The 18994-nt window shown below is 35.7% G+C and overlaps 1 pseudogene across 1 annotated transcript; it reads right to left on the bottom strand.

Annotated features, from left to right (window-relative positions):
* Positions 1-1410: 1410 nt before the first annotated feature.
* LOC143591441 (beta-fructofuranosidase, insoluble isoenzyme CWINV3-like) lies at positions 1411-3761 on the bottom strand (annotated as a pseudogene). The gene is made up of 7 exons (XR_013145678.1): positions 3617-3761; positions 3420-3428; positions 2452-3320; positions 2197-2355; positions 1878-2120; positions 1672-1761; positions 1411-1593 (listed from the first exon to the last, which is right to left on the bottom strand). The product of XR_013145678.1 is annotated as a beta-fructofuranosidase, insoluble isoenzyme CWINV3-like (transcript).
* Positions 3762-18994: the final 15233 nt, after the last annotated feature.

The raw sequence follows: 18994 nt of genomic DNA, 5'->3' as shown, positions 1-18994 counted from the left end.
ATAAACAATAATATTTATGTATCAATTTCAGTTACAACATAACCTCGTATTTATGTTGTCTTAAATAAAAACTTTAAGCTACTTTTCATCCACAAATCAATATCCAACATAGACAACTTTAACCACATCAATGTTTTGGACAATAAGCAAACTATGACATAGTCAACTAAGTCATTGTTAATTCACGGTCATTCAACTTGTAGATTTTGATGGCCGATCTAAGACTCCAAATCGTATCCATCAATTATCAAGCACGTCAACTTTACTATTATAATTAGTAGAAACTAGTAAGCATCACTATATTTTTAACAAGCGACCTAATCATGCACATTTATATATATATATATATATATATATATATCTCAAAACGTATTACCTCAATTATATATCAATACTATACTACACGATAGGTGGTGAGTATAGCAACAAACATTTCAGCCACACAACTCAAAATTAGGAACATAATAATTCTACACAACCATTCTATATATGTACATCCCACTACAATCTTTATTCACACAATGTATATACCTACACTTTATGAGTCATATACCACCTTATCACTCTACCTTGGCCATTCAACATGTCATATACAACTTTATGACTATATGTCACATTTTTTTTTACTTTATAATACATCTTTATATTCATTCATTAATACAAATAATATTATTTATCTAACCCATGTATCACATGTGTATATAACCTAGTAAATTATAGTTTGAAATGATAATAACATTCATTTATAATTTCCTGTTAAAGCATATTTATGAATTATTATTGAAATATATAACTAAAAAGAGAGAACTATAAAACTGTTTACTCACATATTTTTTCACTCATAAAAATATTGCACAAATTTTTTTTATTATTAAATACTAATCCGCCAGATTAGGCACCAACTTGTTTGTTGTTTTCCTTTAAAAAACAAATTTTTCGAGAGAGACGATTGAGATGAATAATATATTAATAGTGAAATAGTTTTCTATATCTAGGTGGTCATTCGAACTGGTTAAGCCTCCCCCATTTTGACTATCAATATGTTAACATTAATTTTTTTGTATTTTAGTCTTTACTTGGGAAGATGAAAGGGACTGAACTGGTTATTCAATAGGGGCCACAAGAAGAGTTGTAATATAAGGGGCAACATGGGTATTTTGGATAATATGATTGTGAAAAAGCATTTGGTCAATTTTGACTTTTTACTAGATTTTGACTATTTTCCCCTTAATAACTGGGTTATACATGATTATACAATGTCCAACTGATGTTATATTAAGCACTTAGAAATATTAGGTCCAAGTCATAGCATTTACTTAAACATCAAACTTCACATGCCACCCAAAATTCATGAAAACAATCATATAATAATTACACACTAACAATTGAATTGTAACAGCTGAAGGCACATTAAATGTTGATCCTGGCCTTTTTCACACTCCAGGCTCTAAGCTCAGAGATCACCACACTCCCTGTCCCGTTATTAAACGCAAACAGCCGGGCTTCTTCTGCGATGGCAAGTGTCGGGTAAACCCGAGCGGTGATGCAGGCCTCTCCTCCTCCTCCAAAGCTTTCGACGACTGAGTGATCGATCTGTATATATCCAAACAGAAGTACATTAGCACTTAAATTCGATAATGAAGGTAAGAAAAAAGTTTACCCGTTACCGACCAATGTTCTGAGTGAAATTTCATCTTTCACAGGATCCACGTCTACAAATGCACCATATGTTGTTTTATCTATACCGTTCCTTGTGGAGGCCTGAAATATGTAAAAGACACTTGACACGTTAACTTATTAGCATTTACATTATATAGACATGTTAGGAAAAAAACAAAACCAGTGGGACTTCAAGGTCATAACGTGTTAAAGAAAACTGACCGGCTCTGGTCAGTGCACATAAGCACGATGTGTCACCCATCATGCTGGAAAACCCGGAAAAATACTGCAGTTCGTTCAGTCAGGTCACAGGACGCCAAAACGAGCAGTCCAAAAGGCCCGAATTTCCCGTTCTTCGATGCATCCCTTTTACTGCAAATCTGCTGCGGGTCATTCTCAGTAGGGCCCAGTTTTTCAGCCTCTAACAGATTAGTAATCTTGAACGATATCATCACATCAGCCTGTAAAATAACATACACGACATAAATATATATGAGAACAACAGATGCTGAAACATTAAAAGTTAATGGTTTTTACCTGGGAAGCAGTAATGCCAGATATCTCATACAGTGATCCATCTTTCAGATTTTCATTTTGAACACTAACTTCCTTCCCATGTAACGTTGCAATCTCTTCAATAGGCCATTGAACGAGCTGCTTCCGGTTTTTACCAAGCCAAACAGTCCTTGGAAATGCCTGCATGTTATTAGAAAATTAAAATTTCATTAAAAAATATGTGTGATTAGGAAAACAGATTAAATAAAAAAAAAGTGAAAACTAATCGGTGATTACATTAAGTCCGGACCACCCTTTAGCAATGGCATCTTCTACAGAATCAGACTCGTTGACCCAAGCCATCAAGATCCTTCTGTTTTTGATAGGGTCGAAGAAGGATTTGGAAGCATAATACTTCCCATGGTCAAGCCTCAAGGTGTTACGCGTCAGTTCATCACGTGGAACATACTTCTCCTTCTTGGGGTTGTAACTCCCGATTAAGAAGTAATCAGTTTGACCAGCAACTGATCCAACCTTCAGAACGTGTTCAACTTTGTCATTCGTCATGTAATTCTCTTTCACAGAAGTATCAAGTCCTTTTGTGCTGTTAACCAATACCGGAAAGAAATCGAGGCACTCCCACATGCCAGTGCCAGCAACTCGATACAACGGTGACTCGTGGCTGGTCCAAGTAACAAAGTCCGCCGACCGGTAAAGAAAAGCAATTCCCGTGTTGTTCTTCACACTTGCGACGAGTGTCCTCCATATTCCGACGCGTGCACGCCATCCGGTGGTCGGGTCTCGGAATTCATCGTTGTTGATCCCGTCAGGGAGGTTTATCACGGGATTGCCTTTGTACTTGACCCACTCTCTTAGATATGGATCTGAGAGATTTTTCGGAACAGCGAGGTTCTGGACCTGGCGGCCTTTGGAGTCTAGTCCTGTGTAAAGCATAGCAGGCTTGTTTCCGGGGAGAATGGTGGCAGAGCCAGACCAGCAGCCGTAAATGTCGAAGACTTGATTTGGGGCAAAGGCGAGGTCTAGTGGGGTCCAGTTGATCAAGTCGCGTGACATGGAATGCGCCCAATACATCTCAGGATAAAAGACAGGGGCAGTCGGGTTGTGCTGATAAAACAGGTGGTAAAATCCATTGAAGTACATCGGTCCTGAAAAAGAAACAAAAGATTTAGCTGGTCATGCGCGTGTGTGTTTTAAAAGACGACAAGTAGAATGATTTCAGTAACATTGAGAGCAGAGTTACGTACCGTTAGGATCTGTGGCCATTGAATCAAAATCATACATCAAACGATCAGCAGGTGCATACATGTTCATCATCATCATCATCATCATCATCATCATCATCATCATCATTACATGAGATCAATGAAAGCATTGGCATGTTTAGAGTAAGAAGGAAGGAAACAATTAAAAATCAAAATTATGAAGAAACAGCAGTGCTTACCGTTCATCCAGTTCTTCAGGGGCTGAAAGTGAAAAGCCGTCCGATGAGTCTGATCCACCGGCGTAATAGCAGCAGCGTTGGGTTTCAACCCAATTGTCAGAAATAGCAGCAGAAAGGCAATGGCAGTATGTGTATGTGTCCTCATAGTGACTAGCAATTCACACACAAATGCAGGCCAGGCAATGTTATAAATAATAATTCAAGTTTTTATAACACAACTAAAGCAATTCACACACTCCACCATAACTCATTGACAGAAAGAAGATTAGACGTTAGTTTGGGGCTTTTCCAAAAATAATCACTAGATGCTAAACGTACATCATATTACTTACACACTCATCTTTATTATTAATCTTTTAAGATGGTTAACAAAACAAAAAGACTTGAAAACAATTTATTTTTAAAAGTGTTTTTTCAGATATATTTAATGGTCATCGCTCACAACAGGTGATGAAAAACAAGAATATGGTTGTTTTTTGTGTAATAATAATAATAATAATAATAATAATAATAAAGAAGCTTGAAATATAACTATGTTGAAACTAAAAACCATTTCGTTTTTAACATGAATTGACGTTAAACAACTTTCTAAATATGTTATATCCAATTTTGAAACTCGGAAAATATTTGAAGTTATCTCGTTTTTTTGCATAGTTGACATTAAATATTTTCCTAAATATGATTGTAAATTGAAATTTAAAGTTATACGCTATGTTAGAAACTTGGAGAATATATGAAACTCTCTCATTTTTGACAAGGTTTGATATTACGTCTTTCTTAATATGTTTTGATAAAGTGGGTATTACACGATTCCCTTGTTTCTTTGAAGAAGTATAATCATTTGGTTATCCTAAAACTATCACTTGAATATGATTTTATGACCATCTAGAAAGCACACCACCAAGGATAGAGTTACACATATTAAGAGCATTCCCAACCTATTCCCTACTATATATCCATATATATCATACTAGTTTTTAGCTCGCGTGTTACGCGGCTTAACTCGTTTCTTCACCATGGTTTTCATCGCCAGCCTCTTCTAAACCCTAATCGCCCCTTCTAATGGGGTTTCGGTCAATCCTTCACCCTACTCCGCATTTTATAAATTACCATTTAAGTTTTGATGACAGTCGCTGCTTCACACCTAATCGGCGGCTTCGGTATTATTATCTCCCTTTAATAAACCCTAATTTCTGTGATTGTCTTCTGATCAAACCCTAATGCCTCATACACTCCCATCATCATTGCTAACCCTTAGCTTTATTTTTTAGCATTCTTTATTTATATTAACACTGAAGGTACCAACCAGTTATTCCAAGAGAGCATATTTGAATTGGAATTTTGCAAACTACTAACACACTCATCTTAATTATTAACCTTTACAAGTATTAAGATGATTAACAAAACAAAAAAGCTTGAAAAAAAATTATTTTTTTTCCAAATATTTACAACGGTCACCGCAAAAAACAAAATTTTGGCTGTTTTCAAAAGTTTTTTTTTCTGAATATACCTACAATCTTGTGGTGAGAGCACAATTATGGTAGTTTTGTGCAAAAAAAATATATGCTAATTACTACTTCGACCATCGTATTTAGGTGCTGCAGACGAAATATACAATCATAATATATTACGCAAATTTATAATGAGAAATAAGAGTACAAGTAACGTGAATAGGAACTAGAAACTATAATAAATATATGATTGTAAATCAGATTCTTAAGTTAAACTCTATGTTGAAACCCGGACAATATTTTAAAATATTTCCTTTTTGACATGATTTGAGATTAAATATCTTTCTAAATAGGTTTTGATACACGATTCCCTTGTTTCTTTGAAGAACCATAACCACTTGGTCATCCTATAACTGTCATTTGAATATGATTTAAGGTTTGAGGTTGAATATGATACACGATTCCCTTGTTAGGATCCCATGACCATCTAGAAAACACACCATCAAGTATAAAGTTACATAACATATTACAAAAGTTCATCATTATCAAGTCGAGAATGAGAAGCCATAAGGATGGCAATGAAACCCGAACCCGATGGGAAAACTCGAAACCCGACATAAATGGGACGGGTCATACCCGACCCATTAGGGTTTGGGACGGGTTTGGGATTAGTTTTGAAATTTTTCGTGGATTTGGGACGGGTTTGGGATTTGCAATATACCCGATTACCTGACCCGATTACCCGATAACATTAACCCATTTACCCGATTATATACCCGATGTACCCGACATAACTTTTTCTATATTTATATATAGTATACTTTAAATATTTTAAATATATTATTTGTTGAAACTTGTTATAGCAATTATTTGAGACATTCTATTTTATGGTAATCCTTATTTGTAATCGATTAGTTATAATTTGTCAAAATTCGATAGAAACCCGATGGGTTTTGGGCCGGGTATACCCAACGGGTATTTTGACGAAACCCGATTGGAAACCCGAAACCCGACGGGTAATTACCCGATTAAAACCCGACGGGTTTGGGACAAGCTTTCATTATCGGGTATGGATTTGGGAATGGCTAAACCCAACCCAAACCCAACCCATTGCCATCCAGAAGCATCTGGTTGGAGGAGCATGACTGTAACATTACAAATGGTCACCGTCGTCCCTTCAGTAGGTTGATCATCATTTAAAGCTAATAAAAGGATTTATATAACAGCACCGAAAGTTACGAACAAGATTTATAAATGGCATATAGACGGCTTTAGTCTTAAAACATGCCATAGGTGTGGAAAAGCTTTTCAAGATTTAATATGTGATTTTGGTTGAGTATATTAAAAAAGAAAAAAGAAACAAAATGAAAACATGTTTAGCACAGTTAGCATGAACACATGAAGGAAAAAAAAGTCAACTTAATTATAGTAGCTTGTGTTGAGATTTTGGTTGTACAAATAGCTCGAGGCTCCCACTAATTGGCTTTACTTCAACGTTTCATTTTCACTATATCCTAACAAAAATATAAACATTTAGACCTAAAAATCAGTTTTTATTTATTAACATAATACAAAACTAAGACCATGTCGTCATATCTTAGAAAACAACATTCTATGTCTTAATGCCTGTGAAATCATTCAAAACATGGTTCTTATTCACGTTTAAAGTGATTACAATCAAGTATTTATAGGCAACTAAACAGATGCGGCTAAACTAAACATATACGCTAACTACATATCAACACGTACACATATGCTAACTATTACATATACACTAACTACATATCAACAGTTCAACACCCCCCCCCCCCGGCAAGTTGGAGGTGCGTCAACTCCAACTTGAAGATGTCGTCACCATTAGCGACTACCCCGGTACAAGTGTAACATTTTCTAGATCGGATAGTGTGAGCAATCTGGTCCCTCTTCGTCATCAGTGATAATGTACTTATGGCCTTGTGATTTCAACTAGTCACGAAAATTAGTAGAGGAGATGGCCTTGTAGAAAATACCTACAATCTTCTTTTTCCCCGAGGAAGCGTTGAGGTCTCTGGTTAGAATTAAGCCTGAATTAGCAGAGGAGATGGCGCATGTTGCGGTGGCGGCGGCGCGTTTAATTACTAGTGACATCGCCATCACCGTCGCTGGAAGTTGTTGGAGATTGGATTCGCGAGAAAACATATCCGCGCAGACAAATTTGCTCCCATCCGGCGTATAAGATATACGCCGGAAAAGATGAACATATGCGCTGGAAGTTGGAAGATGAAGCAAGTGTTTGCCGGAAAAACGTGAATACACCAAGGTTTCCAATTCTGATCTGCTGTGACCGGAAAATTTATGCGCCGGATAAAGTTATCTGGCGTATAAGATATACGCCAGAATAAGAATCATCGCCGGAAAATATTGTTGCAGTGGCCGGAAAATGCAGTTAGGCTGCCGGAAAAACGGTTATGGCCGGAATCTTCGCCGGAAATACGCGAAAGTGAACAAAAACTTCAAATCAAACTCGATTTGAACTAGAATATGCTCATACATCAATCCAAACAATAACGAACCGAAAAGAAAATGAAAATGAATCAAGGAAATCGGAATTGATTTTGTTGATGAAGGTGATTACGACATACAAACCGAAATCGCAATGAATGAAGTGACATCGATTCAATGAATCGAGAAGAAAATGATAAGATGATCACAAAAATATGAGATCAAATGAAGATGATAAGATGATCACAAAGAAACGAGATCAAATGGAGATGAGAACCGATGAATCGAAGATGATGCGGAAGCGTATCGAGCAAGATGCTCTGATACCATGAAATCATTCAAAACATGGTTCTCATTCACGTTTAAAAGTGATTACAATCAAGTATTTGTAGGCAACTAAACATATGCGGCTAAACTAACATATATGGCTCAACATATATGCTAATTATTACATATACGCTAACTACATATCAACACGTACATATACGCTAACTACATATCAACATGTATAACTAATCCTCCATGCTTCATCAATAAAAACAGATTGAACGCAATGTTTCAGGAAACAGAAAGTATTGCTAACCTCTTCCTACCGCCACGTACTTTTCAAAGCCCAGCTGTCTTCTTTTCCAGAACCATTTGAGTTCTACCTCGTGCAATTAAACATTCAAAATTAGTGTCTATGAAAAAGGTGGCAATATCCAACACAACCAATGATTTCAACAAAATATAGTGACAGACATAGTCAGTTATAAGTAGCAGTAGCAAAATCAAATCAACTACACAAAATCATTCGGTATTCGTATAATTCATCAACCAAAAACAGATTAAATGCAATCTTCCAGGATACAGAAATGACAACTTACCCCTTCCGACCACCACGCTCCCTTCCAGCATTATATAAAGCCAGAGAGAAACTGCCTTTGAGAAAACCAGCCTTCCCAATCAGTTTCTGTTTATTTACACTCTCAATCAAATGACTCCACAGCCTTTGACCCTTCAAATTTCCTTCATGAGCATTTGGCACCGACAGACTAATACGAGCAGGTACCTGTCATAACACACACAACTCCAATTAGCACACTGAACCTATAAGGAGGAGTATGATAAATCTCAAAAGTAATTAAAAACATGATATTTTAAAATATGCATACCAGATGTTAAGCCACAAACTGATCTTCAGGGACAAGCAAACAATCATCAAGTATTTGCCTCAGGCGGTGGTGGTGGCGTCATTCCTAGAGGCACGGGTGGTGGAAGAATAACAGACATGGGGGGCATGTGTGGAAAGGATGCAGGAAGTGTGAACTGAGATCCAGGCAGTGGTGGCACCGGAACACTAGGCGGATTAGCAGGCATATATTGACCCATTGATAATGACCGTAATTCATCCGCATCGGCTGTTGTGAGGGGTGTAGTTGAGCAACCATCATATTAATCTCCACCTTGACTGCATTAAAAACCCCTTCTTCCGTGGTCCCGAATATATCAGGACGGGTCCAAGCTATCATGGCGTAGTCTCTCTAATCTTAGCAAACATTCTCCCCTTTTGCTCTTTATACTTCGGGTCAAAAAGAGAAACGTGCATACGTTCCGACATCTCGTTGACTTCGGGTCCGAGCAAGACTGACAATGTTTCTAGAAATTTCATCATCTTGAGCAAGTGTAGCCTCTCTAATCTTAGCAAACATTCTCCCCTTTTGCTCTTTATACTTCAAATCAAAAGAGAAGCACGCATATGTTCCGACATCTCGACCAGTAATCGGTGAAACAAAAACATTATCCCGGTTACTCTGTCCTGCAGTCCTGCTGCTAATCTTTCCTCATGCCACTTATAATTCTCAACAATTCTCATACGCAGCTCGTTTTCTTCATTGACTGTATCACCTAATATCATTGGAGGCGGTAAATGATTGTCTTCATCACTTGCAAAATCTAAGTTCACCACCACAACAAAAAAATCAGGAAACCGGTTTTTTGGTGCACCACAAGTAATCCTAAGCAACCTATAAGCTATGGATTTGTCAAATCGGTTTTTGCTTTGCTAGTTTTCATTTTATGAATATAAATAGAAGCATTAAAGAATATATATTCTTGAAAGTACTCATTGTTAACAAAATGCATATCAGATTGTTCATAAAAAAAACTAAACAACACCAAGACTGTGTTTTCAGATTTTTTCTGAAAGTTAAATAATATATATATATATATGAAATGAATTGTTTAAAATAAAAGGAAATAAAATATGGACCACTACTTTTTTGGCATGTGGCATGGACTTGGGTAGCAACCTAAGTTGCTATGGAGACCAGATAGTCATGTTTATTGATAAAAAAAAAGTATAAAAAAATTTATTTTCTATTTATTCCACACAACTTGGGTCACCAATGTGGGTAGTCTCAAAAGCATAAGTGGTGATCTGATAGTAAATCCTGTTACATATAACGGTGATGGAATGTCGGCGGAATACCAAAGAATACATGGGCCCACACTGCCAATCAGCTGAAAAGAGTGAGTGGGAATCTTATCAGAAATCTACTACACACGGATTATAGAGGGACTGCCCGTCGGTAATGTTTTCCCGCCAAATGAAACACATTTTAAATACAGCATTAATCATAAAAATGGTTTAAATTTATTATAGTCATTTCCATAAGAGATTAGCGATAGAAACTTGTTGTCCACAATGCCCATTGACAATCCCATGTAGTGCATGGGAGAAGATGATCAATGGCAAAAGAAGATATCAAATAACTAAACAACGAACATTGTGTAATAGTAAAACTTTTAGGATTATATACTAAGGTTGTCATTATGATGAAACTCAAAATAAGCATGTACTAAATATGAACTGAAAGCAATTAATGTCACCCGAATTATCACAATGAACTTTTGTATTCAAACAATCAAACACCTTATATACTATAGGAATACAATCGTAAGAAGAGATGCACAATAGTGGCAAATTCATGAATTTTTTTCCAGATGGTTCACTATTTTAGATGCTCCATAGTTCATCACATAATAAAAATGTGACACAATAATAAAACAAAATGCAAACCCACAAAATCAAGCACGCTTAACAGCATAATCTTACATAACTAGCAATATTTCATTTTAATCTTTTTATGAGATGATGTATACCAACAATAACTAACTACAAAAATAAACAATAGAATACACTACCATTTAGCAAGCAACAGTTCACCAAAAGAAGAAATAGAGAATGATTGATTAAAGAATTATCTAAGACCTTAACATTTCAAGCTTAAAACAACACCTTATCTTATGAAAGAATAATCAAATTATGTCAGTAACTAAGCCTCAAATCACAATACACAAAACGATGATGCACGTTCTACTCAGGTTATTGCATCAACAACATAAAGAAAACCCAATGATTTATCGAAACACATCCCAAATCTAACGTTTCAAGCAATCTAACAAACAAGTAACCAATTTAAAACCGCAAATCACAATACACACCTGAAGGGTAGCGAACAGAGGTGGAGGTAGGAAGCACCACCGCGGTGGTCTATAGTCGTGAACGCCGAAGCAGATCTGAGTGACACAAGACAGAAATGGTTAGTAGTGGCTGCTGTGTGTCTTCCTCCAGTTTCTATGTTTAAGTGATGGATGGAGCTCTAATTTGTGTTTTTTTTTTTTTAAGTTTGCATTAAAAAAAACGTTGAAAAGAGTAGTGTAAAAATCGTCCATGAACAAATATGCAACAAATCCATTACAGATCGAGCATACAAAAAACAAAACTGAAGTTTAGAAATCCTATTGTTCCTTTTAATAAGCACGGGTCCAAGTCCAACGGGTTAAGTTTGACTAAAGTAGGTTAAGTTTGAGTGGATTAGAAGTCCAAATGTTTTTTTTAATAAGCGTGGGTCTCTTGTTAAATTGTTAAAATTTAAAACTATAAATACTTAACAGATTCAATCCCATAAATAGGTAAATTAGCTTGAAAGCATATGCAATGATATTAGTTAGCGGGTCAAAGCATGTTAGCTTTAGTTGGCGGGCTAATTTCTAACATGTAAGTAGATCGTAGTCATGGGTCAATCTCCAGCAAAACTGAAATTACTGAATATGCCCTTATTAAGGCTTAAAACTGCAAATACTTAACAGCATGTAAATCCATAAATAGGTAAATGAACTTGAAAACAAGTGTGTCGATATTTGTTAACAGGTCAAAACGTGTCAGTTTTAGTTAATGGGTCAATATGTAGCATGTAAGTATATTAATTTAACTTTTCAATTTCAAACAAAAGTAAGATTAGCATATAATAATATCTGCCCCGGTTTACGGGTCATAGATTGTTTGTGCCAAAATATACTGTATACACACACACATGATTTCTGCAGTTAAATAAAAATGCACACATACATTAGTCATTATATAAAGATTCTTCAACATTATTATCTGTTTAGTTACTTTTCAGGAAATACTTGGAAAAGGCAGAAAGACTAATTACTTTTTGGCTTTTGGATATTCATGTCAACGCCATTAATGGTGAGTCAATTCTAATTGCATTTGAACAATGTCAAGTTTCATCGAATTGAAAAAATTAATCAGCCATATTAGGCACCAACTTGTTTGCTGTGTTCCTATTTTAATTATTTATTTAAATTTTTTTTGAGACCATTGAAATGAATATTATATTAATAGTGTGTTAAAAAATTAGTTTTGTATCCCAGGTGGGAATGGGTCATTCGAACTGGTTAAGCCTCCCCTAAATAAAACTATCAATATTCGAACGGGTTAACCTTAAACTTTTATTTTTCTGCATTTTATAGAGTAAGTTAATTAACGGGTTAGCTACTGACGGTTAACATATTTGTTCCCAACGAGCCGCGGCTAAATGAACCTTAACTCCATTAGCCTTCATTCGTCGGAAAAACCTTTTTGCCGAAAAATTCAACATTTTTAGCTGGAAACTCAACCTAAAAACCACCGTTGACCATCACCATCTAAGCACCACCCACTATCATTAACATCCACCACCACCACCGTCACTGGAAACCTTCTGCTTGTTAGAGATTTGTCTGATTCTCAACCAACCAGACCAACGAATAGTTGTTTGTCCCTGTTGTCGGAACCCTAGTTCGTCGTCTAAGCGGCTGGGCGCTCTCCTGATTTGAGTTGGTGCGACCCTCTTCTTCTAACGCTGCTAACTCCGACGGTAGGTCTAGGTTTCCAGCAACCTCACTAATTGAAGCTTTTACTGTAAAACGTTCCTAAATGTTTTGATATAAAGTTACAAAGAGATTTGAGACAAAGATGTTGAGTTTCTGGTCAAAAAAGAGTGATCCGGCCAAAAACGTTTTTTCGGCGACTGAAGACTAACGGAGTTAAGCTTCCGTTAGTCGCGATTCGTTGGGAACAAATATTTTAAAAGATGGAGCTGTCAGCAACCAACTCGTTAGTTGAACATGTTATTATTAGTAGTCTATAGTTAGGGTTATTTAAAATTCAAATTTCTTTACTAAATTATATATGGAACAGATGATTGTCTTCTGTACATTGATAAAAAAAAATAATAAATAAATAAAGAAAAGATGATTAAGTTTTGTCTTTCATAAAATCCGTGAAACCATGAACAAACAGTACCTATCTACTTTATTTTTTCAACACATGTCATATGCATAAATGCAAATATGGCCATTTATGTATTCTTTACAAAATTATGGTATCACTTTTTTTGTTTATACAAGTTTTTGTAGAGTGCAAAAGTTTTGCTCAAATGAGTTAAGAAATGCAGACTTGTTTTAATGAATTAGAAATGTGGATCGATTTTGTATTGACATAATATATCATTCACCGTTAACGAATATGAAATAAAGACGTGAAACATTTTATAGGTTATTTTTATGGCTTCCGAAGTAAATTATAGTTTGAAATGGCAATAGCATGCACTTATAATTTCCTTATAAAGCATTTATGATTTATTGAAATATATAACTAAAAAGAGCTAACCATAAAAGTGCTTACTCCACTTTTTTCCACTAAAAAAAAATCGGTTAATATTGTACAATTTTTTTTCTGGTTTATTAAAGTATTAGATGCATTAAGTCGGTATTAGATGCAATATCGGTCTACTTTTTTTCTCTCTATCGGGCTCCTGGCACGGTATTGCAACAATTGGAAAGAATTCGAAGGGCCTTCCTTTGGGGTAGTGATGACCCCAAAAGAAAGATCCATTGGGTAAAGTGGGAAAGGGTAACACCGAACAAAGAACACGGCGGGCCGGGAATCGACTCGTTACGGGATATCAATCTCGGACTTCTAGCAAAATGGTGGTGGAATATCAAAATTCATCCTGAAAAATTATGGAGACGTGTATACACCATAACGAGCGTTGAATAACCCAATTCCATGCAAATCAATCATAACATGTGTTTTGAATAATATTGGAAAGATTGGTGAAATCTTTATAAACAAAAATTGTCCGTCGTTTGAATGTATAAAAGGTGAGTCTGGAAACGGAAATGAGATAATGTTTTGGCTTGGATACGTGGGTTGGAAATGTGTCACTCGGTCTACAATCCCTACGCTCTTCAACCTCGAGAGGTTTAAAAGATGCAAGGTTCGGGAAAAAAACGTTTAACAGGTCTTTCTATGAATGGTTGGCGATGGTCTTGGACTCGGGAACCATCTTCATACGCATAAGTAAACAAGCTGTGGGAATGTTTGAACTTAATACCAGGTGTGATTCTTGGAACAGGGAATGATAGATGGAGTATCAAAACTCATGGTGTTTATCACTACGAAATCAGTAGTTACAATCCCAAGGAGAAGCATGTTCCACGTGATGAACTGATGCGTAACACTCTGAGGCTTGACTATGGGAAAAAAACAGATCGATCTTGACAGCTTGGGTCAACAAGTCTGATTGTGGTCCGGACTTCATGTAATCACTGATTAGTTTTCACTTTTTTAGCTATGCTCTCTTGGAATAACCGGTTGGTACCATCAGTGTTAATATAAATAAATTAGTTAAGACATTATAAATACATTTTTCTCTTTTATTCATCATCATAATCCAACTATATTAAAGATGGTGACTAATTTTTTTATTATTTTTATAGCTTGTAAGGGTTGAACTAAAAACCTCTCGTGTGTAGTGAAAGTGTTTACGACTCTTCTAGGATAATAATAATAATGTTTGAATTCTACATGTAGAAATTTATCATTTCATATACCTTAATTTCTTTACTTTTTTCTTCAATTACTATTTTTTTTAACTTTATTTTTTCCATAAGAAATCAATGTATTTGCTTTACCATTTTTCTTTAAAATTAAGAAGAAAATCCATAATAATAAATATTAATGAAAAAGCCTAAAACTTACTTCATTCAATTAATGAAGTAATACTAACCGAGGGAGTGTGTGGTTTCGTGTATACTATACTGACTGACTACAGTTGATCAATTATCCCTAACCAACACTAACACGACACTCAATTGGTGAGATCATCTATATATCTACTTCACGACACTGCTCTGATCAATTAACCCTAGCTAACGCCTTTGTGAAGATCTATCGACCTCTATTTCTGATCATCGATCGGTATGCTTAGCTACTGCTCTTTTTATTCTTGATTTTAAGCGTTAATACCTTGTTATTGTTTTCATTTCAATAGTGTTTCTCAACTGTCAGTTTGTTAATAATTTGTTTTCAATTCAATGATGATGTTTGTTGTTTCTTCTTCTTCCTCTTCTTCTTCTTCTTGTAGGAAATGCCATTATTAAACACAAAAAAATTGGCATTTCCTACAAGAAGAAGAAGAGGAAGAGGAAGAAGAAGAAGAAACAACAAACATCATCATTGAATTGAAAACAAATTAACAATATGACAGCTGCGAAACACTATCGAAATGAAAACAATAACAAGGTATTGATCCTTAAAATAAATCATGAATAAAGAGAGCAGTAGTTAAGAATACCGATCGATGATCAAAAACAGAAGTCGATAGATCTTCACAAAATGGTGTTAGCTAGGGTTAATTGATCAGAGCAGTGTAATGTAGTAAATATATAGATGATCTCACCAATTGAGTGTCGCGTTAGTGTTAGTGTTAGTGTTAGTTAGGGATAATTGATCAATTGTAGTCAGTCAGTATAGTTTACACGAAACCACACTCCCTCAATTAGTATTACTTCATTAATCGAATGAAGTAAGTTTTAGGCTTTTTCCAAAATATATAATATTTATTATGGATTTTTTCTTAATTTTCAAGAAGAAAAGTAAACCAAATACATTGATTTCTTATGGAAAAAATAAAGTTTAAAAAGAATAGTAATTAAAGAAAAAAATAAAGAAATTAAGGTATATGAAATGATAAATTTGTGCATGTAGAATTCAAACATTATTATTATTATTATCCTATAAGAGTCGTAAACACTTTCACTACACATGAGAGGTTTTTAGTTCAACTCTTACCAGCTACGAAAATAAAAATATAAAATAATAAAAAAACTTAGTCACCATCTATAATCAACTCCGAGCGGAACCGACTACATGCGAGTTCTGGCCCCTTTCTCTGTGACGCTTTTCAGGGCTGTGTACATACTCCTATGTGATAGTTAAAACACTTATCCTAAGTGATAAGTGTAAGATACGTGCGTGATTGTGCATTGAATGTTATTATTATAATGTTTATATGATAGAATGTGTATATATGTATTATATATATGTGAGACAGGTAAAGTATGCACGTACGATAATGAAAGTATGAAATGAATGTATGGACAGCTGACGAAACATGTATGGTTAAGCGAGACAAAGGGACCAGACCCTAATAATATTTGAGATTGAGATAGAGGGACCAGACCCTAATAATATATGAGATAGTAAGAACCAGATCCTGATAATATCTGAGATTAGAGAGACCACCCTATTAATATCTGAGAGGAGGGATCAGACCCTAAAAATATCTGAGATGGAGGGACCAGACCCTAATAATATCCGAGATAGTAGAAGTAGGGTAGCTTACGGTATACCATAGGAAAGTAGAAAAGAAACTGTGTGTAAATACGTATATATGTATGTAAAGTATATATGGAGGAGCAATAGCAAGTAAAGTATGAAATACGTATATCCGGACGCGTATAAGTATGAACGTGAAAGTATTGTATGTTAATTGATTAACTAGAACTCACTCAGTATAGCTGACTTTTAGTATGCACGCAGGCGAGTAGGATGAGGCAGGTTGCTTAGAGTGGGACATGTGGCAAATAAAAGAAGACTGGCATCGAAGAAAAGAATAGTCACGTGCTATTTATATTTAATGTTTAACACTTATGTTATTTCCATTTAAGACAAAGTATTTAAGTTATGTAAGAATGGTTGACTTTTATTCCGCGAAATGTTTAATTAACTCTGATTTTCCGAATTGTGTGAATGAGTAATTCCAACCATTCGAACATAGAATGAGACGTAAAGAAGAAAAGAAAGAAGATGCCAGTCAGAGAATGCCATGTGTCACTCAAGCAAGCTTAATACGTGAATTTCCATACGTATAACGTAGGGATAAGTAAGGAAAGTTATATGTATTGTTAGTGATGGAATTGCTTGTTTGTATTTGAAATGTTTGATGTTCTAACTGTTGTAAGTAGAACCAAGCACAAGTAGACTCACGAAAGGAAATGTATAGGACACGGAAAGTAACGTGAGCAGCTAATCCCAGCTGGCCACTGCTATTACCTGCAGCCTTACTATCCTTGTACTAAGTTCCTCATGTGACGATGTTTGTGTTTTTCTGTTAGAATTCGAATGGTTAGTGCTTAGACGATTGCTGAGCGAGGAGGGCGCACGGGACGCCATAGTAGGCCACATATTAACCGAGTACCCTTTGAAGAACCGATCACTGAGTCTAGTGAAGAGAAAAGCATGACTGTACGTGAAGAAGAGTATCAGATCGACCCTGCTATTCAAGCTGCCATTACTCGAGCAGTAGCTGCCACAGTAAAGAATCTTCAACGGGAAGTCTACTGAGGGCCGTTCAAGCACAGTGGAGAAGAAAGAGAAGGAGTGGATTGCTCCTGCTAAACGACCCGGTACACAAATGTGGAATCCCAAGGATAAGAAGTAGAAGACGGGGGAGAGGAAATTGTGCAAGACTTGTGGTAAGATACATGGTGGTGAGGGCAAGTGGGTTGCTGGTACTGATGTTTGTCACAAGGTTGGAAAGGCTCATGGTGGTGAGTGTAGGTTGGGGTCGAAAGCATGTTACAGATGCGAGAAGATAGGGCACTTCTCTTGGGAATGTAAGAAGCACAACAAGTGCTTAAATTGCGGGAATGCTGGTCACAAGGCCTACGAATGCAAGAAGCCTAAAGCAGGAGGGGGAGAAGCAAGAAAGAAGGTGCAGACTTAGAGTTACCTGCCTATGGAAAAAGTTACAAGAAGGAGCATTCAAGAAGAACGAGTTATTTTGTTTAAGTTTTAAGTCATGTATGACTATTAAGGATTTTATGTGTATTTTTTAAATTTAAATTTAGACTAATGGTTGAATATGATGTTATGGATTGAATTATGTTATGAATGCTTGTGTGGATGACAGTCATGTGAGGCACGACTTGATAATTTAAAATAAACAGTAGGTTTAGAATATTATGTATCAACATGAGACGAGACTAGTTAAGTCATGACAAAAGCATATCATCGAGGGCTTCATGGACAAGCTACCTTAAGCAGCTGTCACACCCCGACCAATGAAGGCGGAAACGTCGAGGCGCGACATGATTGCTCATTGCACAATGACACTATAAAGTTACAATATTTAAACAACTCATTTAAATCCATATCATCATAAATAACACAACAATTGTTCATACAAAATGCCAAATAGATGGATAAACAAACAACTTGTTCTTTTATTTTCTAATATCCTAAAGCCAAGATAATAAGTTTCTTCAAGTAATCCAATCAAGCTAACATCAAACCTGTAACATTGCATAAAATAGAGTTTGTCAACACGAAGGTTGGTGAGCAATTTTCATAGTTTTGGACAATAAGTATATAGTATGAAATCCACAACTAGTATATGAAAACAATAAATAATAGCAACAATTTTGACGGACCGTCAATAAGAATACATTGACGAACCGTCAATAAGAATACATTGACGACAATAATGAAATCGTCAATAAGAATACATTGACGGCACCTTTCTATATGGGGATACCATATATACTCGGAATTAACGTATGATCATACTTTGATGAGGCTACCCGCCTTAGCATTCAAGAGGCTGCCCGCCTTAGCATTCAAGAATTTGCACATAATCATGTAAAGCATATAACACCAAATCGAGCATTTATTTAAGTAAACATATACAAGACGTGTTGTGGTTTAAGACTCAAGTATAAATCATTTGAATTTGAATAAGTATGCAATGCCACCCCAAAACGAAAGATGGAAAACGGGGAATGAAAA

Source organism: Bidens hawaiensis, unplaced genomic scaffold, assembly GCF_021521415.1.
Source record: "Bidens hawaiensis isolate Kalapana, Puna unplaced genomic scaffold, B.hawaiensis_p1.1 tig00039668_1, whole genome shotgun sequence".
NCBI lineage: Eukaryota > Viridiplantae > Streptophyta > Magnoliopsida > Asterales > Asteraceae > Bidens > Bidens hawaiensis.
Note: the sequence above shows the minus strand (reverse complement) of the source record. Positions and strands in the feature narration are given on the sequence as shown.